We start from the raw sequence: 22,560 nt of genomic DNA on the forward strand, positions 1-22,560 counted from the left end.
TAGTCTGCGAGGCATCCAAGAGATGCAGCGCTGTGCTTGTTTGCGAGGCGTCGAAGAAAAGCAGCGCGTAGTTAGTTGGCCGTGTGGCGAAGAGACGCGAAGGTGTGCTTGTTCGCCAGGCAGTGAAGAGGCGCAGCGGTGTGCTTGTTCGCCAGGCAGCGAACAGATACAGCGGTTTGCTTGTTCGTGAGGCAGCGAAGAGGTGCAGCGGTTTTCTTGTTGGCGAGGCAGCAAAGAGATTCAGCAGCCTGCTTGTTTGTGAGACAGCGAACATCCTCCCTGGTTGCTCATTCTGTGAGGCAGCGAAGAGATGCAGCACTTTGCTTGTGCACCAGGTGGCGTAGTGGCATCGTGGATGGCTTTTCGCCTGGAAGAGAACCGAGGAGGCACTTTGCTAGCTGGCGAGGCAGTGAACAGACGCAGCAGTCTGCTTGTCTGTGAGACAGGGAACCTGCACAGAGGTTAGTTCTTCTGCGAGGCAGCGAAGAGACGCACCGCTTAGTTAGTTGGCGAGGCAGCGAACACATGCAGCAGCTTGCTTGCTCGCAACAGAGCAAAGTGATGCAGCGCTTTGCTTCTTGGCAAGGTAGCGAAGAGACGCAGCGGTCTGCGTGTTCGCCGGGCAGCGAAGAGTGGCCGTGCTTTGCTTTTTTGCCAGGCGGCAAACACATAGAGCGGTGTGCTTGTTGGCGAGGCAGTGAAGAGACGCAGGCGTTGGTTAGTTTGCAAGGCAGCGAAGAGATGCACTGGTTTGCTCGTTTGCGAGGCGGCCAACAGCTATGGCGCTTTGCTTCTTCGGCAGGCAGGGAACAGCTGCCGTGGTTTGCTTTCTGCGAGGCAGCGAAGAGACGCAGCGGTCTGCTTTTTTGCGAGGAAGTGAACAGACGCAGCGTCTAGTTTGCGAGGCACTGAAGAGCTATCGCGGTTTGCTTCATGGCGAGGCAGCAAAGGGACAAGGCGGTTGCTTAGTCTGCGAGGCATCCAAGAGATGCAGCGCTGTGCTTGTTTGCGAGGCGTCGAAGAAAAGCAGCGCGTAGTTAGTTGGCCGTGTGGCGAAGAGACGCGAAGGTGTGCTTGTTCGCCAGGCAGTGAAGAGGCGCAGCGGTGTGCTTGTTCGCCAGGCAGCGAACAGATACAGCGGTTTGCTTGTTCGTGAGGCAGCGAAGAGGTCCACCGGTTTGCTTGTTGGCGAGGCAGCAAAGAGATTCAGCAGCCTGCTTGTTTGTGAGACAGCGAACATCCTCCCTGGTTGCTCATTCTGTGAGGCAGCGAAGAGATGCAGCACTTTGCTTGTGCACCAGGTGGCGTAGTGGCATCGCGGATGGCTTTTCGCCTGGAAGAGAACCGAGGAGGCACTTTGCTAGCTGGCGAGGCAGTGAACAGACGCAGCAGTCTGCTTGTCTGTGAGACAGGGAACCTGCACAGAGGTTAGTTCTTCTGCGAGGCAGCGAAGAGACGCACCGCTTAGTTAGTTGGCGAGGCAGCGAACACATGCAGCAGCTTGCTTGCTCGCAACAGAGCGAAGTGACGCAGCGCTTTGCTTCTTTGCGAGGGAGCGAACAGACGAAGCGGTCTTCTTGTTTGCGAGGTAGCGAAGAGACGCAGCGGTCTGCGTGTTCGCCGGGCAGCGAAGAGTGGCCGTGCTTTGCTTTTTTGCCAGGCGGCAAACACATAGAGCGGTGTGCTTGTTGGCGAGGCAGTGAAGAGACGCAGGCGTTGGTTAGTTTGCAAGGCAGCGAAGAGATGCACTGGTTTGCTCGTTTGCGAGGCGGCCAACAGCTATGGCGCTTTGCTTCTTCGGCAGGCAGGGAACAGCTGCCGTGGTTTGCTTTCTGCGAGGCAGCGAAGAGACGCAGCGGTCTGCTTTTTTGCGAGGAAGTGAACAGACGCAGCGTCTAGTTTGCGAGGCACTGAAGAGCTATCGCGGTTTGCTTCATGGCGAGGCAGCAAAGGGACAAGGCGGTTGCTTAGTCTGCGAGGCATCCAAGAGATGCAGCGCTGTGCTTGTTTGCGAGGCGTCGAAGAAAAGCAGCGCGTAGTTAGTTGGCCGTGTGGCGAAGAGACGCGACGGTGTGCTTGTTCGCGATGCAGTGAAGAGGCGCAGCGGTGTGCTTGTTCGCCAGGCAGCGAAGAGACGCAGCGGTTTGCTTCATGGCGAGGGAGCAAAGAGACAAGGCGTGAGTTATTTTGAGAGGCATCCAAGAGATGCAGCGGTGTGCTTGTTTGCGAGGCGTCGAAGAAAAGCAGCGCGTAGTTAGTTGGCCGTGTGGCGAAGAGACGCGACGATGTACTTTTTTCGCCAGGCAGTGAAGAGGCGCAGCGGTGTGCTTGTTCGCCAGGCAGCGAAGAGACGCAGCGGTTTGTATGTTGGCGAGGCGGCGAACAGATACAGCGGTTTGCTTGTTGGCGAGGCAGCAAAGAGATTCAGCAGCCTGCTTGTTTGTGAGACAGCGAACATCCTCCCTGGTTGCTCATTCTGTGAGGCAGCGAAGAGATGCAGCACTTTGCTTGTGCACCAGGTGGCGTAGTGGCATCGCGGATGGCTTTTCGCCTGGAAGAGAACCGAGGAGGCACTTTGCTAGCTGGCGAGGCAGTGAACAGACGCAGCAGTCTGCTTGTCTGTGAGACAGGGAACCTGCACAGAGGTTAGTTCTTCTGCGAGGCAGCGAAGAGACGCACCGCTTAGTTAGTTGGCGAGGCAGCGAACACATGCAGCAGCTTGCTTGCTCGCAACAGAGCGAAGTGACGCAGCGCTTTGCTTCTTTGCGAGGGAGCGAACAGACGAAGCGGTCTTCTTGTTTGCGAGGTAGCGAAGAGACGCAGCGGTCTGCGTGTTCGCCGGGCAGCGAAGAGTGGCCGTGCTTTGCTTTTTTGCCAGGCGGCAAACACATAGAGCGGTGTGCTTGTTGGCGAGGCAGTGAAGAGACGCAGGCGTTGGTTAGTTTGCAAGGCAGCGAAGAGATGCACTGGTTTGCTTGTTTGCGAGGCGGCCAACAGCTATGGCGCTTTGCTTCTTCGGCAGGCAGGGAACAGCTGCCCTGGTTTGCTTTCTGCGAGGCAGCGAAGAGACGCAGCGGTCTGCTTTTTTGCGAGGAAGTGAACAGACGCAGCGTCTAGTTTGCGAGGCACTGAAGAGCTATCGCGGTTTGCTTCATGGCGAGGCAGCAAAGGGACAAGGCGGTTGCTTAGTCTGCGAGGCATCCAAGAGATGCAGCGCTGTGCTTGTTTGCGAGGCGTCGAAGAAAAGCAGCGCGTAGTCAGTTGGCCGTGTGGCGAAGAGACGCGAAGGTGTGCTTGTTCGCGATGCAGTGAAGAGGTGCAGCGAGGTGCTTGTTCGCCAGGCAGTGAAGAGACGCAGCGGTTTGTATGTTGGCGAGGGAGCGAAGAGACGCTTTGGTTTGCTTGTTCACAAGGCAGCGAAGAGACGCAGCGGTTTGCTTTTTTGCCAGGCGGCAAACACATAGAGCGGTGTGCTTGTTGGCGAGGCAGTGAAGAGACGCAGGCGTTGGTTAGTTTGCAAGGCAGCGAAGAGATGCACTGGTTTGCTCGTTTGCGAGGCGGCCAACAGCTATGGCGCTTTGCTTCTTCGGCAGGCAGGGAACAGCTGCCGTGGTTTGCTTTCTGCGAGGCAGCGAAGAGACGCAGCGGTCTGCTTTTTTGCGAGGAAGTGAACAGACGCAGCGTCTAGTTTGCGAGGCACTGAAGAGCTATCGCGGTTTGCTTCATGGCGAGGCAGCAAAGGGACAAGGCGGTTGCTTAGTCTGCGAGGCATCCAAGAGATGCAGCGCTGTGCTTGTTTGCGAGGCGTCGAAGAAAAGCAGCGCGTAGTTAGTTGGCCGTGTGGCGAAGAGACGCGAAGGTGTGCTTGTTCGCGAGGCAGTGAAGAGGCGCAGCGGTGTGCTTGTTCGCCAGGCAGCGAAGAGACGCAGCGGTTTGTATGTTGGCGAGGCGGCGAACAGATGCAGCGGCTTGCTTGTTCGTGAGGCAGCAAACAGACGCAGCGGTGTTCTTGTTCGCCAGGCAGTGAAGAGACGCAGCGGCTTGTATGTTGGCGAGGGAGCGAAGAGACGCTTTGGTTTGCTTGTTCACAAGGCAGCGAAGAGACGCAGCGGTTTGCTTGTTTGCCAGGCGGCGAACACATAGAGCGGTGTGCTTGTTGGCGAGGCAGTGAAGAGACGCAGCGGTTTGCTTCATGGCGAGGGAGCAAAGAGACAAGGCGTGAGTTAGTTTGCGAGGCATCCAAGAGATGCAGCGGTGTGCTTGTTTGCGAGGCGTCGAAGAAAAGCAGCGCGTAGTTAGTTGGCCGTGTGGCGAAGAGACGCGACGGTGTGCTTGTTCGCGATGCAGTGAAGAGGCGCAGCGGTGTGCTTGTTCGCCAGGCAGCGAAGAGACGCAGCGGTTTGCTTCATGGCGAGGGAGCAAAGAGACAAGGCGTGAGTTATTTTGAGAGGCATCCAAGAGATGCAGCGGTGTGCTTGTTTGCGAGGCGTCGAAGAAAAGCAGCGCGTAGTTAGTTGGCCGTGTGGCGAAGAGACGCGACGATGTACTTTTTTCGCCAGGCAGTGAAGAGGCGCAGCGGTGTGCTTGTTCGCCAGGCAGCGAAGAGACGCAGCGGTTTGTATGTTGGCGAGGCGGCGAACAGATACAGCGGTTTGCTTGTTGGCGAGGCAGCAAAGAGATTCAGCAGCCTGCTTGTTTGTGAGACAGCGAACATCCTCCCTGGTTGCTCATTCTGTGAGGCAGCGAAGAGATGCAGCACTTTGCTTGTGCACCAGGTGGCGTAGTGGCATCGCGGATGGCTTTTCGCCTGGAAGAGAACCGAGGAGGCACTTTGCTAGCTGGCGAGGCAGTGAACAGACGCAGCAGTCTGCTTGTCTGTGAGACAGGGAACCTGCACAGAGGTTAGTTCTTCTGCGAGGCAGCGAAGAGACGCACCGCTTAGTTAGTTGGCGAGGCAGCGAACACATGCAGCAGCTTGCTTGCTCGCAACAGAGCAAAGTGACGCAGCGCTTTGCTTCTTTGCGAGGGAGCGAACAGACGAAGCGGTCTTCTTGTTTGCGAGGTAGCGAAGAGACGCAGCGGTCTGCGTGTTCGCCGGGCAGCGAAGAGTGGCCGTGCTTTGCTTTTTTGCCAGGCGGCAAACACATAGAGCGGTGTGCTTGTTGGCGAGGCAGTGAAGAGACGCAGGCGTTGGTTAGTTTGCAAGGCAGCGAAGAGATGCACTGGTTTGCTCGTTTGCGAGGCGGCCAACAGCTATGGCGCTTTGCTTCTTCGGCAGGCAGGGAACAGCTGCCGTGGTTTGCTTTCTGCGAGGCAGCGAAGAGACGCAGCGGTCTGCTTTTTTGCGAGGAAGTGAACAGACGCAGCGTCTAGTTTGCGAGGCACTGAAGAGCTATCGCGGTTTGCTTCATGGCGAGGCAGCAAAGGGACAAGGCGGTTGCTTAGTCTGCGAGGCATCCAAGAGATGCAGCGCTGTGCTTGTTTGCGAGGCGTCGAAGAAAAGCAGCGCGTAGTTAGTTGGCCGTGTGGCGAAGAGACGCGACGGTGTGCTTGTTCGCCAGGCAGTGAAGAGGCGCAGCGGTGTGCTTGTTCGCCAGGCAGCGAAGAGACGCAGCGGTTTGCTTCATGGCGAGGGAGCAAAGAGACAAGGCGTGAGTTATTTTGAGAGGCATCCAAGAGATGCAGCGGTGTGCTTGTTTGCGAGGCGTCGAAGAAAAGCAGCGCGTAGTTAGTTGGCCGTGTGGCGAAGAGACGCGACGATGTACTTTTTTCGCCAGGCAGTGAAGAGGTGCAGCGAGGTGCTTGTTCGCCAGGCAGTGAAGAGACGCAGCGGCTTGTATGTTGGCGAGGGAGCGAAGAGACGCTTTGGTTTGCTTGTTCACAAGGCAGCGAAGAGACGCAGCGGTTTGCTTTTTTGCCAGGCGGCAAACACATAGAGCGGTGTGCTTGTTGGCGAGGCAGTGAAGAGACGCAGGCGTTGGTTAGTTTGCAAGGCAGCGAAGAGATGCATTGGTTTGCTCGTTTGCGAGGCGGCCAACAGCTATGGCGCTTTGCTTCTTCGGCAGGCAGGGAACAGCTGCCGTGGTTTGCTTTCTGCGAGGCAGCGAAGAGACGCAGCGGTCTGCTTTTTTGCGAGGAAGTGAACAGACGCAGCGTCTAGTTTGCGAGGCACTGAAGAGCTATCGCGGTTTGCTTCATGGCGAGGCAGCAAAGGGACAAGGCGGTTGCTTAGTCTGCGAGGCATCCAAGAGATGCAGCGCTGTGCTTGTTTGCGAGGCGTCGAAGAAAAGCAGCGCGTAGTTAGTTGGCCGTGTGGCGAAGAGACGCGAAGGTGTGCTTGTTCGCGATGCAGTGAAGAGGCGCAGCGGTGTGCTTGTTCGCCAGGCAGCGAAGAGACGCAGCGGTTTGTATGTTGGCGAGGCGGCGAACAGATGCAGCGGCTTGCTTGTTCGTGAGGCAGCAAACAGACGCAGCGGTGTTCTTGTTCGCCAGGCAGTGAAGAGACGCAGCGGCTTGTATGTTGGCGAGGGAGCGAAGAGACGCTTTGGTTTGCTTGTTCACAAGGCAGCGAAGAGACGCAGCGGTTTGCTTGTTTGCCAGGCTGCGAACACATAGAGCGGTGTGCTTGTTGGCGAGGCAGTGAAGAGACGCAGCGGTTTGCTTCATGGCGAGGGAGCAAAGAGACAAGGCGTGAGTTAGTTTGCGAGGCATCCAAGAGATGCAGCGGTGTGCTTGTTTGCGAGGCGTCGAAGAAAAGCAGCGCGTAGTTAGTTGGCCGTGTGGCGAAGAGACGCGACGGTGTGCTTGTTCGCGATGCAGTGAAGAGGCGCAGCGGTGTGCTTGTTCGCCAGGCAGCGAAGAGACGCAGCGGTTTGCTTCATGGCGAGGGAGCAAAGAGACAAGGCGTGAGTTATTTTGAGAGGCATCCAAGAGATGCAGCGGTGTGCTTGTTTGCGAGGCGTCGAAGAAAAGCAGCGCGTAGTTAGTTGGCCGTGTGGCGAAGAGACGCGACGATGTACTTTTTTCGCGATGCAGTGAAGAGGCGCAGCGGTGTGCTTGTTCGCCAGGCAGCGAAGAGACGCAGAGGTTTGTATGTTGGCGAGGCGGCGAACAGATACAGCGGTTTGCTTGTTGGCGAGGCAGCAAAGAGATTCAGCAGCCTGCTTGTTTGTGAGACAGCGAACATCCTCCCTGGTTGCTCATTCTGTGAGGCAGCGAAGAGATGCAGCACTTTGCTTGTGCACCAGGTGGCGTAGTGGCATCGCGGATGGCTTTTCGCCTGGAAGAGAACCGAGGAGGCACTTTGCTAGCTGGCGAGGCAGTGAACAGACGCAGCAGTCTGCTTGTCTGTGAGACAGGGAACCTGCACAGAGGTTAGTTCTTCTGCGAGGCAGCGAAGAGACGCACCGCTTAGTTAGTTGGCGAGGCAGCGAACACATGCAGCAGCTTGCTTGCTCGCAACAGAGCGAAGTGACGCAGCGCTTTGCTTCTTTGCGAGGGAGCGAACAGACGAAGCGGTCTTCTTGTTTGCGAGGTAGCGAAGAGACGCAGCGGTCTGCGTGTTCGCCGGGCAGCGAAGAGTGGCCGTGCTTTGCTTTTTTGCCAGGCGGCAAACACATAGAGCGGTGTGCTTGTTGGCGAGGCAGTGAAGAGACGCAGGCGTTGGTTAGTTTGCAAGGCAGCGAAGAGATGCACTGGTTTGCTCGTTTGCGAGGCGGCCAACAGCTATGGCGCTTTGCTTCTTCGGCAGGCAGGGAACAGCTGCCGTGGTTTGCTTTCTGCGAGGCAGCGAAGAGACGCAGCGGTCTGCTTTTTTGCGAGGAAGTGAACAGACGCAGCGTCTAGTTTGCGAGGCACTGAAGAGCTATCGCGGTTTGCTTCATGGCGAGGCAGCAAAGGGACAAGGCGGTTGCTTAGTCTGCGAGGCATCCAAGAGATGCAGCGCTGTGCTTGTTTGCGAGGCGTCGAAGAAAAGCAGCGCGTAGTTAGTTGGCCGTGTGGCGAAGAGACGCGAAGGTGTGCTTGTTCGCCAGGCAGTGAAGAGGCGCAGCGGTGTGCTTGTTCGCCAGGCAGCGAAGAGACGCAGCGGTTTGTATGTTGGCGAGGCGGCGAACAGATGCAGCGGCTTGCTTGTTCGTGAGGCAGCAAACAGACGCAGCGGTGTTCTTGTTCGCCAGGCAGTGAAGAGACGCAGCGGCTTGTATGTTGGCGAGGGAGCGAAGAGACGCTTTGGTTTGCTTGTTCACAAGGCAGCGAAGAGACGCAGCGGTTTGCTTGTTTGCCAGGCGGCGAACACATAGAGCGGTGTGCTTGTTGGCGAGGCAGTGAAGAGACGCAGCGGTTTGCTTCATGGCGAGGGAGCAAAGAGACAAGGCGTGAGTTATTTTGAGAGGCATCCAAGAGATGCAGCGGTGTGCTTGTTTGCGAGGCGTCGAAGAAAAGCAGCGCGTAGTTAGTTGGCCGTGTGGCGAACAGACGCGACGGTGTGCTTGTTCGCGATGCAGTGAAGAGGCGCAGCGGTGTGCTTGTTCGCCAGGCAGCGAAGAGACGCAGAGGTTTGTATGTTGGCGAGGCGGCGAACAGATACAGCGGTTTGCTTGTTGGCGAGGCAGCAAAGAGATTCAGCAGCCTGCTTGTTTGTGAGACAGCGAACATCCTCCCTGGTTGCTCATTCTGTGAGGCAGCGAAGAGATGCAGCACTTTGCTTGTGCACCAGGTGGCGTAGTGGCATCGCGGATGGCTTTTCGCCTGGAAGAGAACCGAGGAGGCACTTTGCTAGCTGGCGAGGCAGTGAACAGACGCAGCAGTCTGCTTGTCTGTGAGACAGGGAACCTGCACAGAGGTTAGTTCTTCTGCGAGGCAGCGAAGAGACGCACCGCTTAGTTAGTTGGCGAGGCAGCGAACACATGCAGCAGCTTGCTTGCTCGCAACAGAGCGAAGTGACGCAGCGCTTTGCTTCTTTGCGAGGGAGCGAACAGACGAAGCGGTCTTCTTGTTTGCGAGGTAGCGAAGAGACGCAGCGGTCTGCGTGTTCGCCGGGCAGCGAAGAGTGGCCGTGCTTTGCTTTTTTGCCAGGCGGCAAACACATAGAGCGGTGTGCTTGTTGGCGAGGCAGTGAAGAGACGCAGGCGTTGGTTAGTTTGCAAGGCAGCGAAGAGATGCACTGGTTTGCTCGTTTGCGAGGCGGCCAACAGCTATGGCGCTTTGCTTCTTCGGCAGGCAGGGAACAGCTGCCGTGGTTTGCTTTCTGCGAGGCAGCGAAGAGACGCAGCGGTCTGCTTTTTTGCGAGGAAGTGAACAGACGCAGCGTCTAGTTTGCGAGGCACTGAAGAGCTATCGCGGTTTGCTTCATGGCGAGGCAGCAAAGGGACAAGGCGGTTGCTTAGTCTGCGAGGCATCCAAGAGATGCAGCGCTGTGCTTGTTTGCGAGGCGTCGAAGAAAAGCAGCGCGTAGTTAGTTGGCCGTGTGGCGAAGAGACGCGAAGGTGTGCTTGTTCGCCAGGCAGCGAAGAGACGCAGCGGTTTGTATGTTGGCGAGGCGGCGAACAGATGCAGCGGCTTGCTTGTTCGTGAGGCAGCAAACAGACGCAGCGGTGTTCTTGTTCGCCAGGCAGTGAAGAGACGCAGCGGCTTGTATGTTGGCGAGGGAGCGAAGAGACGCTTTGGTTTGCTTGTTCACAAGGCAGCGAAGAGACGCAGCGGTTTGCTTGTTTGCCAGGCGGCGAACACATAGAGCGGTGTGCTTGTTGGCGAGGCAGTGAAGAGACGCAGCGGTTTGCTTCATGGCGAGGGAGCAAAGAGACAAGGCGTGAGTTAGTTTGCGAGGCATCCAAGAGATGCAGCGGTGTGCTTGTTTGCGAGGCGTCGAAGAAAAGCAGCGCGTAGTTAGTTGGCCGTGTGGCGAAGAGACGCGACGGTGTGCTTGTTCGCGATGCAGTGAAGAGGCGCAGCGGTGTGCTTGTTCGCCAGGCAGCGAAGAGACGCAGCGGTTTGCTTCATGGCGAGGGAGCAAAGAGACAAGGCGTGAGTTATTTTGAGAGGCATCCAAGAGATGCAGCGGTGTGCTTGTTTGCGAGGCGTCGAAGAAAAGCAGCGCGTAGTTAGTTGGCCGTGTGGCGAAGAGACGCGACGATGTACTTTTTTCGCCAGGCAGTGAAGAGGCGCAGCGGTGTGCTTGTTCGCCAGGCAGCGAAGAGACGCAGCGGTTTGTATGTTGGCGAGGCGGCGAACAGATACAGCGGTTTGCTTGTTGGCGAGGCAGCAAAGAGATTCAGCAGCCTGCTTGTTTGTGAGACAGCGAACATCCTCCCTGGTTGCTCATTCTGTGAGGCAGCGAAGAGATGCAGCACTTTGCTTGTGCACCAGGTGGCGTAGTGGCATCGCGGATGGCTTTTCGCCTGGAAGAGAACCGAGGAGGCACTTTGCTAGCTGGCGAGGCAGTGAACAGACGCAGCAGTCTGCTTGTCTGTGAGACAGGGAACCTGCACAGAGGTTAGTTCTTCTGCGAGGCAGCGAAGAGACGCACCGCTTAGTTAGTTGGCGAGGCAGCGAACACATGCAGCAGCTTGCTTGCTCGCAACAGAGCGAAGTGACGCAGCGCTTTGCTTCTTTGCGAGGGAGCGAACAGACGAAGCGGTCTGCGTGTTCGCCGGGCAGCGAAGAGTGGCCGTGCTTTGCTTTTTTGCCAGGCGGCAAACACATAGAGCGGTGTGCTTGTTGGCGAGGCAGTGAAGAGACGCAGGCGTTGGTTAGTTTGCAAGGCAGCGAAGAGATGCACTGGTTTGCTCGTTTGCGAGGCGGCCAACAGCTATGGCGCTTTGCTTCTTCGGCAGGCAGGGAACAGCTGCCGTGGTTTGCTTTCTGCGAGGCAGCGAAGAGACGCAGCGGTCTGCTTTTTTGCGAGGAAGTGAACAGACGCAGCGTCTAGTTTGCGAGGCACTGAAGAGCTATCGCGGTTTGCTTCATGGCGAGGCAGCAAAGGGACAAGGCGGTTGCTTAGTCTGCGAGGCATCCAAGAGATGCAGCGCTGTGCTTGTTTGCGAGGCGTCGAAGAAAAGCAGCGCGTAGTTAGTTGGCCGTGTGGCGAAGAGACGCGAAGGTGTGCTTGTTCGCCAGGCAGTGAAGAGGCGCAGCGGTTTGTATGTTGGCGAGGCGGCGAACAGATGCAGCGGCTTGCTTGTTCGTGAGGCAGCAAACAGACGCAGCGGTGTTCTTGTTCGCCAGGCAGTGAAGAGACGCAGCGGCTTGTATGTTGGCGAGGGAGCGAAGAGACGCTTTGGTTTGCTTGTTCACAAGGCAGCGAAGAGACACAGCGGTTTGCTTGTTTGCCAGGCGGCGAACACATAGAGCGGTGTGCTTGTTGGCGAGGCAGTGAAGAGACGCAGCGGTTTGCTTCATGGCGAGGGAGCAAAGAGACAAGGCGTGAGTTATTTTGCGAGGCATCCAAGAGATGCAGCGGTGTGCTTGTTTGCGAGGCGTCGAAGAAAAGCAGCGCGTAGTTAGTTGGCCGTGTGGCGAAGAGACGCGACGGTGTGCTTGTTCGCGATGCAGTGAAGAGGCGCAGCGGTGTGCTTGTTCGCCAGGCAGCGAAGAGACGCAGCGGTTTGCTTCATGGCGAGGGAGCAAAGAGACAAGGCGTGAGTTATTTTGAGAGGCATCCAAGAGATGCAGCGGTGTGCTTGTTTGCGAGGCGTCGAAGAAAAGCAGCGCGTAGTTAGTTGGCCGTGTGGCGAAGAGACGCGACGATGTACTTTTTTCGCGATGCAGTGAAGAGGCGCAGCGGTGTGCTTGTTCGCCAGGCAGCGAAGAGACGCAGCGGTTTGTATGTTGGCGAGGCGGCGAACAGATACAGCGGTTTGCTTGTTGGCGAGGCAGCAAAGAGATTCAGCAGCCTGCTTGTTTGTGAGACAGCGAACATCCTCCCTGGTTGCTCATTCTGTGAGGCAGCGAAGAGATGCAGCACTTTGCTTGTGCACCAGGTGGCGTAGTGGCATCGCGGATGGCTTTTCGCCTGGAAGAGAACCGAGGAGGCACTTTGCTAGCTGGCGAGGCAGTGAACAGACGCAGCAGTCTGCTTGTCTGTGAGACAGGGAACCTGCACAGAGGTTAGTTCTTCTGCGAGGCAGCGAAGAGACGCACCGCTTAGTTAGTTGGCGAGGCAGCGAACACATGCAGCAGCTTGCTTGCTCGCAACACAGCGAAGTGACGCAGCGCTTTGCTTCTTTGCGAGGGAGCGAACAGACGAAGCGGTCTTCTTGTTTGCGAGGTAGCGAAGAGACGCAGCGGTCTGCGTGTTCGCCGGGCAGCGAAGAGTGGCCGTGCTTTGCTTTTTTGCCAGGCGGCAAACACATAGAGCGGTGTGCTTGTTGGCGAGGCAGTGAAGAGACGCAGGCGTTGGTTAGTTTGCAAGGCAGCGAAGAGATGCACTGGTTTGCTCGTTTGCGAGGCGGCCAACAGCTATGGCGCTTTGCTTCTTCGGCAGGCAGGGAACAGCTGCCGTGGTTTGCTTTCTGCGAGGCAGCGAAGAGACGCAGCGGTCTGCTTTTTTGCGAGGAAGTGAACAGACGCAGCGTCTAGTTTGCGAGGCACTGAAGAGCTATCGCGGTTTGCTTCATGGCGAGGCAGCAAAGGGACAAGGCGGTTGCTTAGTCTGCGAGGCATCCAAGAGATGCAGCGCTGTGCTTGTTTGCGAGGCGTCGAAGAAAAGCAGCGCGTAGTTAGTTGGCCGTGTGGCGAAGAGACGCGAAGGTGTGCTTGTTCGCCAGGCAGTGAAGAGGCGCAGCGGTGTGCTTGTTCGCCAGGCAGCGAAGAGACGCAGCGGTTTGTATGTTGGCGAGGCGGCGAACAGATGCAGCGGCTTGCTTGTTCGTGAGGCAGCAAACAGACGCAGCGGTGTTCTTGTTCGCCAGGCAGTGAAGAGACGCAGCGGCTTGTATGTTGGCGAGGGAGCGAAGAGACGCTTTGGTTTGCTTGTTCACAAGGCAGCGAAGAGACGCAGCGGTTTGCTTGTTTGCCAGGCGGCGAACACATAGAGCGGTGTGCTTGTTGGCGAGGCAGTGAAGAGACGCAGCGGTTTGCTTCATGGCGAGGGAGCAAAGAGACAAGGCGTGAGTTAGTTTGCGAGGCATCCAAGAGATGCAGCGGTGTGCTTGTTTGCGAGGCGTCGAAGAAAAGCAGCGCGTAGTTAGTTGGCCGTGTGGCGAAGAGACGCGACGGTGTGCTTGTTCGCGATGCAGTGAAGAGGCGCAGCGGTGTGCTTGTTCGCCAGGCAGCGAAGAGACGCAGCGGTTTGCTTCATGGCGAGGGAGCAAAGAGACAAGGCGTGAGTTATTTTGAGAGGCATCCAAGAGATGCAGCGGTGTGCTTGTTTGCGAGGCGTCGAAGAAAAGCAGCGCGTAGTTAGTTGGCCGTTTGGCGAACAGACGCGACGGTGTGCTTGTTCGCCAGGCAGTGAAGAGGCGCAGCGGTGTGCTTGTTCGCCAGGCAGCGAACAGATACAGCGGTTTGCTTGTTCGTGAGGCAGCGAAGAGGTCCACCGGTTTGCTTGTTGGCGAGGCAGCAAAGAGATTCAGCAGCCTGCTTGTTTGTGAGACAGCGAACATCCTCCCTGGTTGCTCATTCTGTGAGGCAGCGAAGAGATGCAGCACTTTGCTTGTGCACCAGGTGGCGTAGTGGCATCGCGGATGGCTTTTCGCCTGGAAGAGAACCGAGGAGGCACTTTGCTAGCTGGCGAGGCAGTGAACAGACGCAGCAGTCTGCTTGTCTGTGAGACAGGGAACCTGCACAGAGGTTAGTTCTTCTGCGAGGCAGCGAAGAGACGCACCGCTTAGTTAGTTGGCGAGGCAGCGAACACATGCAGCAGCTTGCTTGCTCGCAACACAGCGAAGTGACGCAGCGCTTTGCTTCTTTGCGAGGTAGCGAAGAGACGCAGCGGTCTGCGTGTTCGCCGGGCAGCGAAGAGTGGCCGTGCTTTGCTTTTTTGCCAGGCGGCAAACACATAGAGCGGTGTGCTTGTTGGCGAGGCAGTGAAGAGACGCAGGCGTTGGTTAGTTTGCAAGGCAGCGAAGAGATGCACTGGTTTGCTCGTTTGCGAGGCGGCCAACAGCTATGGCGCTTTGCTTCTTCGGCAGGCAGGGAACAGCTGCCGTGGTTTGCTTTCTGCGAGGCAGCGAAGAGACGCAGCGGTCTGCTTTTTTGCGAGGAAGTGAACAGACGCAGCGTCTAGTTTGCGAGGCACTGAAGAGCTATCGCGGTTTGCTTCATGGCGAGGCAGCAAAGGGACAAGGCGGTTGCTTAGTCTGCGAGGCATCCAAGAGATGCAGCGCTGTGCTTGTTTGCGAGGCGTCGAAGAAAAGCAGCGCGTAGTTAGTTGGCCGTGTGGCGAAGAGACGCGAAGGTGTGCTTGTTCGCCAGGCAGTGAAGAGGCGCAGCGGTGTGCTTGTTCGCCAGGCAGCGAAGAGACGCAGCGGTTTGCTTCATGGCGAGGGAGCAAAGAGACAAGGCGTGAGTTATTTTGAGAGGCATCCAAGAGATGCAGCGGTGTGCTTGTTTGCGAGGCGTCGAAGAAAAGCAGCGCGTAGTTAGTTGGCCGTGTGGCGAAGAGACGTGACGATGTACTTTTTTCGCCAGGCAGTGAAGAGGCGCAGCGGTGTGCTTGTTCGCCAGGCAGCGAACAGATACAGCGGTTTGCTTGTTGGCGAGGCAGCGAAGAGGTGCAGCGGTTTTCTTGTTGGCGAGGCAGCAAAGAGATTCAGCAGCCTGCTTGTTTGTGAGACAGCGAACATCCTCCCTGGTTGCTCATTCTGTGAGGCAGCGAAGAGATGCAGCACTTTGCTTGTGCACCAGGTGGCGTAGTGGCATGGCGGATGGCTTTTCGCCTGGAAGAGAACCGAGGAGGCACTTTGCTAGCTGGCGAGGCAGTGAACAGACGCAGCAGTCTGCTTGTCTGTGAGACAGGGAACCTGCACAGAGGTTAGTTCTTCTGCGAGGCAGCGAAGAGACGCACCGCTTAGTTAGTTGGCGAGGCAGCGAACACATGCAGCAGCTTGCTTGCTCGCAACAGAGCGAAGTGACGCAGCGCTTTGCTTCTTTGCGAGGGAGCGAACAGACGAAGCGGTCTTCTTGTTTGCGAGGTAGCGAAGAGACGCAGCGGTCTGCGTGTTCGCCGGGCAGCGAAGAGTGGCCGTGCTTTGCTTTTTTGCCAGGCGGCAAACACATAGAGCGGTGTGCTTGTTGGCGAGGCAGTGAAGAGACGCAGGCGTTGGTTAGTTTGCAAGGCAGCGAAGAGATGCACTGGTTTGCTCGTTTGCGAGGCGGCCAACAGCTATGGCGCTTTGCTTCTTCGGCAGGCAGGGAACAGCTGCCGTGGTTTGCTTTCTGCGAGGCAGCGAAGAGACGCAGCGGTCTGCTTTTTTGCGAGGAAGTGAACAGACGCAGCGTCTAGTTTGCGAGGCACTGAAGAGCTATCGCGGTTTGCTTCATGGCGAGGCAGCAAAGGGACAAGGCGGTTGCTTAGTCTGCGAGGCATCCAAGAGATGCAGCGCTGTGCTTGTTTGCGAGGCGTCGAAGAAAAGCAGCGCGTAGTTAGTTGGCCGTGTGGCGAAGAGACGCGAAGGTGTGCTTGTTCGCCAGGCAGTGAAGAGGCGCAGCGGTGTGCTTGTTCGCCAGGCAGCGAAGAGACGCAGCGGTTTGTATGTTGGCGAGGCGGCGAACAGATGCAGCGGCTTGCTTGTTCGTGAGGCAGCAAACAGACGCAGCGGTGTTCTTGTTCGCCAGGCAGTGAAGAGACGCAGCGGCTTGTATGTTGGCGAGGGAGCGAAGAGACGCTTTGGTTTGCTTGTTCACAAGGCAGCGAAGAGACGCAGCGGTTTGCTTGTTTGCCAGGCGGCGAACACATAGAGCGGTGTGCTTGTTGGCGAGGCAGTGAAGAGACGCAGCGGTTTGCTTCATGGCGAGGGAGCAAAGAGACAAGGCGTGAGTTAGTTTGCGAGGCATCCAAGAGATGCAGCGGTGTGCTTGTTTGCGAGGCGTCGAAGAAAAGCAGCGCGTAGTTAGTTGGCCGTGTGGCGAAGAGACGCGACGGTGTGCTTGTTCGCGATGCAGTGAAGAGGCGCAGCGGTGTGCTTGTTCGCCAGGCAGCGAAGAGACGCAGCGGTTTGCTTCATGGCGAGGGAGCAAAGAGACAAGGCGTGAGTTATTTTGAGAGGCATCCAAGAGATGCAGCGGTGTGCTTGTTTGCGAGGCGTCGAAGAAAAGCAGCGCGTAGTTAGTTGGCCGTGTGGCGAACAGACGCGACGGTGTGCTTGTTCGCCAGGCAGTGAAGAGGCGCAGCGGTGTGCTTGTTCGCCAGGCAGCGAACAGATACAGCGGTTTGCTTGTTCGTGAGGCAGCGAAGAGGTCCACCGGTTTGCTTGTTGGCGAGGCAGCAAAGAGATTCAGCAGCCTGCTTGTTTGTGAGACAGCGAACATCCTCCCTGGTTGCTCATTCTGTGAGGCAGCGAAGAGATGCAGCACTTTGCTTGTGCACCAGGTGGCGTAGTGGCATCGCGGATGGCTTTTCGCCTGGAAGAGAACCGAGGAGGCACTTTGCTAGCTGGCGAGGCAGTGAACAGACGCAGCAGTCTGCTTGTCTGTGAGACAGGGAACCTGCACAGAGGTTAGTTCTTCTGCGAGGCAGCGAAGAGACGCACCGCTTAGTTAGTTGGCGAGGCAGCGAACACATGCAGCAGCTTGCTTGCTCGCAACACAGCGAAGTGACGCAGCGCTTTGCTTCTTTGCGAGGTAGCGAAGAGACGCAGCGGTCTGCGTGTTCGCCGGGCAGCGAAGAGTGGCCGTGCTTTGCTTTTTTGCCAGGCGGCAAACACATAGAGCGGTGTGCTTGTTGGCGAGGCAGTGAAGAGACGCAGGCGTTGGTTAGTTTGCAAGGCAGCGAAGAGATGCACTGGTTTGCTCGTTTGCGAGGCGGCCAACAGCTATGGCGCTTTGCTTCTTCGGCAGGCAGGGAACAGCTGCCGTGGTTTGCTTTCTGCGAGGCAGCGAAGAGACGCAGCGGTCTGCTTTTTTGCGAGGAAGTGAACAGACGCAGCGTCTAGTTTGCGAGGCACTGAAGAGCTATCGCGGTTTGCTTCATGGCGAGGCAGCAAAGGGACAAGGCGGTTGCTTAGTCTGCGAGGCATCCAAGAGATGCAGCGCTGTGCTTGTTTGCGAGGCGTCGAAGAAAAGCAGCGCGTAGTTAGTTGGCCGTGTGGCGAAGAGACGCGAAGGTGTGCTTGTTCGCCAGGCAGTGAAGAGGCGCAGCGGTGTGCTTGTTCGCCAGGCAGCGAAGAGACGCAGCGGTTTGCTTCATGGCGAGGGAGCAAAGAGACAAGGCGTGAGTTATTTTGAGAGGCATCCAAGAGATGCAGCGGTGTGCTTGTTTGCGAGGCGTCGAAGAAAAGCAGCGCGTAGTTAGTTGGCCGTGTGGCGAAGAGACGTGACGATGTACTTTTTTCGCCAGGCAGTGAAGAGGCGCAGCGGTGTGCTTGTTCGCCAGGCAGCGAACAGATACAGCGGTTTGCTTGTTGGCGAGGCAGCGAAGAGGTGCAGCGGTTTTCTTGTTGGCGAGGCAGCAAAGAGATTCAGCAGCCTGCTTGTTTGTGAGACAGCGAACATCCTCCCTGGTTGCTCATTCTGTGAGGCAGCGAAGAGATGCAGCACTTTGCTTGTGCACCAGGTGGCGTAGTGGCATGGCGGATGGCTTTTCGCCTGGAAGAGAACCGAGGAGGCACTTTGCTAGCTGGCGAGGCAGTGAACAGACGCAGCAGTCTGCTTGTCTGTGAGACAGGGAACCTGCACAGAGGTTAGTTCTTCTGCGAGGCAGCGAAGAGACGCACCGCTTAGTTAGTTGGCGAGGCAGCGAACACATGCAGCAGCTTGCTTGCTCGCAACAGAGCGAAGTGACGCAGCGCTTTGCTTCTTTGCGAGGGAGCGAACAGACGAAGCGGTCTTCTTGTTTGCGAGGTAGCGAAGAGACGCAGCGGTCTGCGTGTTCGCCGGGCAGCGAAGAGTGGCCGTGCTTTGCTTTTTTGCCAGGCGGCAAACACATAGAGCGGTGTGCTTGTTGGCGAGGCAGTGAAGAGACGCAGGCGTTGGTTAGTTTGCAAGGCAGCGAAGAGATGCACTGGTTTGCTCGTTTGCGAGGCGGCCAACAGCTATGGCGCTTTGCTTCTTCGGCAGGCAGGGAACAGCTGCCGTGGTTTGCTTTCTGCGAGGCAGCGAAGAGACGCAGCGGTCTGCTTTTTTGCGAGGAAGTGAACAGACGCAGCGTCTAGTTTGCGAGGCACTGAAGAGCTATCGCGGTTTGCTTCATGGCGAGGCAGCAAAGGGACAAGGCGGTTGCTTAGTCTGCGAGGCATCCAAGAGATGCAGCGCTGTGCTTGTTTGCGAGGCGTCGAAGAAAAGCAGCGCGTAGTTAGTTGGCCGTGTGGCGAAGAGACGCGAAGGTGTGCTTGTTCGCCAGGCAGTGAAGAGGCGCAGCGGTTTGTATGTTGGCGAGGCGGCGAACAGATGCAGCGGCTTGCTTGTTCGTGAGGCAGCAAACAGACGCAGCGGTGTTCTTGTTCGCCAGGCAGTGAAGAGACGCAGCGGCTTGTATGTTGGCGAGGGAGCGAAGAGACGCTTTGGTTTGCTTGTTCACAAGGCAGCGAAGAGACACAGCGGTTTGCTTGTTTGCCAGGCGGCGAACACATAGAGCGGTGTGCTTGTTGGCGAGGCAGTGAAGAGACGCAGCGGTTTGCTTCATGGCGAGGGAGCAAAGAGACAAGGCGTGAGTTATTTTGCGAGGCATCCAAGAGATGCAGCGGTGTGCTTGTTTGCGAGGCGTCGAAGAAAAGCAGCGCGTAGTTAGTTGGCCGTGTGGCGAAGAGACGCGACGGTGTGCTTGTTCGCCAGGCAGTGAAGAGGCGCAGCGGTGTGCTTGTTCGCCAGGCAGCGAAGAGACGCAGCGGTTTGCTTCATGGCGAGGGAGCAAAGAGACAAGGCGTGAGTTATTTTGAGAGGCATCCAAGAGATGCAGCGCTGTGCTTGTTTGCGAGGCGTCGAAGAAAAGCAGCGCGTAGTTAGTTGGCCGTGTGGCGAAGAGACGCGACGATGTACTTTTTTCGCGATGCAGTGAAGAGGCGCAGCGGTGTGCTTGTTCGCCAGGCAGCGAAGAGACGCAGCGGTTTGTATGTTGGCGAGGCGGCGAACAGATACAGCGGTTTGCTTGTTGGCGAGGCAGCAAAGAGATTCAGCAGCCTGCTTGTTTGTGAGACAGCGAACATCCTCCCTGGTTGCTCATTCTGTGAGGCAGCGAAGAGATGCAGCACTTTGCTTGTGCACCAGGTGGCGTAGTGGCATCGCGGATGGCTTTTCGCCTGGAAGAGAACCGAGGAGGCACTTTGCTAGCTGGCGAGGCAGTGAACAGACGCAGCAGTCTGCTTGTCTGTGAGACAGGGAACCTGCACAGAGGTTAGTTCTTCTGCGAGGCAGCGAAGAGACGCACCGCTTAGTTAGTTGGCGAGGCAGCGAACACATGCAGCAGCTTGCTTGCTCGCAACACAGCGAAGTGACGCAGCGCTTTGCTTCTTTGCGAGGGAGCGAACAGACGAAGCGGTCTTCTTGTTTGCGAGGTAGCGAAGAGACGCAGCGGTCTGCGTGTTCGCCGGGCAGCGAAGAGTGGCCGTGCTTTGCTTTTTTGCCAGGCGGCAAACACATAGAGCGGTGTGCTTGTTGGCGAGGCAGTGAAGAGACGCAGGCGTTGGTTAGTTTGCAAGGCAGCGAAGAGATGCACTGGTTTGCTCGTTTGCGAGGCGGCCAACAGCTATGGCGCTTTGCTTCTTCGGCAGGCAGGGAACAGCTGCCGTGGTTTGCTTTCTGCGAGGCAGCGAAGAGACGCAGCGGTCTGCTTTTTTGCGAGGAAGTGAACAGACGCAGCGTCTAGTTTGCGAGGCACTGAAGAGCTATCGCGGTTTGCTTCATGGCGAGGCAGCAAAGGGACAAGGCGGTTGCTTAGTCTGCGAGGCATCCAAGAGATGCAGCGCTGTGCTTGTTTGCGAGGCGTCGAAGAAAAGCAGCGCGTAGTTAGTTGGCCGTGTGGCGAAGAGACGCGAAGGTGTGCTTGTTCGCCAGGCAGTGAAGAGGCGCAGCGGTTTGTATGTTGGCGAGGCGGCGAACAGATGCAGCGGCTTGCTTGTTCGTGAGGCAGCAAACAGACGCAGCGGTGTTCTTGTTCGCCAGGCAGTGAAGAGACGCAGCGGCTTGTATGTTGGCGAGGGAGCGAAGAGACGCTTTGGTTTGCTTGTTCACAAGGCAGCGAAGAGACACAGCGGTTTGCTTGTTTGCCAGGCGGCGAACACATAGAGCGGTGTGCTTGTTGGCGAGGCAGTGAAGAGACGCAGCGGTTTGCTTCATGGCGAGGGAGCAAAGAGACAAGGCGTGAGTTATTTTGCGAGGCATCCAAGAGATGCAGCGGTGTGCTTGTTTGCGAGGCGTCGAAGAAAAGCAGCGCGTAGTTAGTTGGCCGTGTGGCGAAGAGACGCGACGGTGTGCTTGTTCGCCAGGCAGTGAAGAGGCGCAGCGGTGTGCTTGTTCGCCAGGCAGCGAAGAGACGCAGCGGTTTGCTTCATGGCGAGGGAGCAAAGAGACAAGGCGTGAGTTATTTTGAGAGGCATCCAAGAGATGCAGCGGTGTGCTTGTTTGCGAGGCGTCGAAGAAAAGCAGCGCGTAGTTAGTTGGCCGTGTGGCGAAGAGACGCGACGATGTACTTTTTTCGCGATGCAGTGAAGAGGCGCAGCGGTGTGCTTGTTCGCCAGGCAGCGAAGAGACGCAGCGGTTTGTATGTTGGCGAGGCGGCGAACAGATACAGCGGTTTGCTTGTTGGCGAGGCAGCAAAGAGATTCAGCAGCCTGCTTGTTTGTGAGACAGCGAACATCCTCCCTGGTTGCTCATTCTGTGAGGCAGCGAAGAGATGCAGCACTTTGCTTGTGCACCAGGTGGCGTAGTGGCATCGCGGATGGCTTTTCGCCTGGAAGAGAACCGAGGAGGCACTTTGCTAGCTGGCGAGGCAGTGAACAGACGCAGCAGTCTGCTTGTCTGTGAGACAGGGAACCTGCACAGAGGTTAGTTCTTCTGCGAGGCAGCGAAGAGACGCACCGCTTAGTTAGTTGGCGAGGCAGCGAACACATGCAGCAGCTTGCTTGCTCGCAACACAGCGAAGTGACGCAGCGCTTTGCTTCTTTGCGAGGGAGCGAACAGACGAAGCGGTCTTCTTGTTTGCGAGGTAGCGAAGAGACGCAGCGGTCTGCGTGTTCGCCGGGCAGCGAAGAGTGGCCGTGCTTTGCTTTTTTGCCAGGCGGCAAACACATAGAGCGGTGTGCTTGTTGGCGAGGCAGTGAAGAGACGCAGGCGTTGGTTAGTTTGCAAGGCAGCGAAGAGATGCACTGGTTTGCTCGTTTGCGAGGCGGCCAACAGCTATGGCGCTTTGCTTCTTCGGCAGGCAGGGAACAGCTGCCGTGGTTTGCTTTCTGCGAGGCAGCGAAGAGACGCAGCGGTCTGCTTTTTTGCGAGGAAGTGAACAGACGCAGCGTCTAGTTTGCGAGGCACTGAAGAGCTATCGCGGTTTGCTTCATGGCGAGGCAGCAAAGGGACAAGGCGGTTGCTTAGTCTGCGAGGCATCCAAGAGATGCAGCGCTGTGCTTGTTTGCGAGGCGTCGAAGAAAAGCAGCGCGTAGTTAGTTGGCCGTGTGGCGAAGAGACGCGAAGGTGTGCTTGTTCGCCAGGCAGTGAAGAGGCGCAGCGGTGTGCTTGTTCGCCAGGCAGCGAAGAGACGCAGCGGTTTGTATGTTGGCGAGGCGGCGAACAGATGCAGCGGCTTGCTTGTTCGTGAGGCAGCAAACAGACGCAGCGGTGTTCTTGTTCGCCAGGCAGTGAAGAGACGCAGCGGCTTGTATGTTGGCGAGGGAGCGAAGAGACGCTTTGGTTTGCTTGTTCACAAGGCAGCGAAGAGACGCAGCGGTTTGCTTGTTTGCCAGGCGGCGAACACATAGAGCGGTGTGCTTGTTGGCGAGGCAGTGAAGAGACGCAGCGGTTTGCTTCATGGCGAGGGAGCAAAGAGACAAGGCGTGAGTTAGTTTGCGAGGCATCCAAGAGATGCAGCGGTGTGCTTGTTTGCGAGGCGTCGAAGAAAAGCAGCGCGTAGTTAGTTGGCCGTGTGGCGAAGAGACGCGACGGTGTGCTTGTTCGCGATGCAGTGAAGAGGCGCAGCGGTGTGCTTGTTCGCCAGGCAGCGAAGAGACGCAGCGGTTTGCTTCATGGCGAGGGAGCAAAGAGACAAGGCGTGAGTTATTTTGAGAGGCATCCAAGAGATGCAGCGGTGTGCTTGTTTGCGAGGCGTCGAAGAAAAGCAGCGCGTAGTTAGTTGGCCGTGTGGCGAACAGACGCGACGGTGTGCTTGTTCGCGATGCAGTGAAGAGGCGCAGCGGTGTGCTTGTTCGCCAGGCAGCGAACAGATACAGCGGTTTGCTTGTTCGTGAGGCAGCGAAGAGG

The sequence above is a fragment of the Apteryx mantelli genome, unplaced genomic scaffold (assembly GCF_036417845.1).
Source record: "Apteryx mantelli isolate bAptMan1 unplaced genomic scaffold, bAptMan1.hap1 HAP1_SCAFFOLD_50, whole genome shotgun sequence".
In the NCBI taxonomy this organism is placed as follows: Eukaryota; Metazoa; Chordata; class Aves; order Apterygiformes; family Apterygidae; genus Apteryx; species Apteryx mantelli.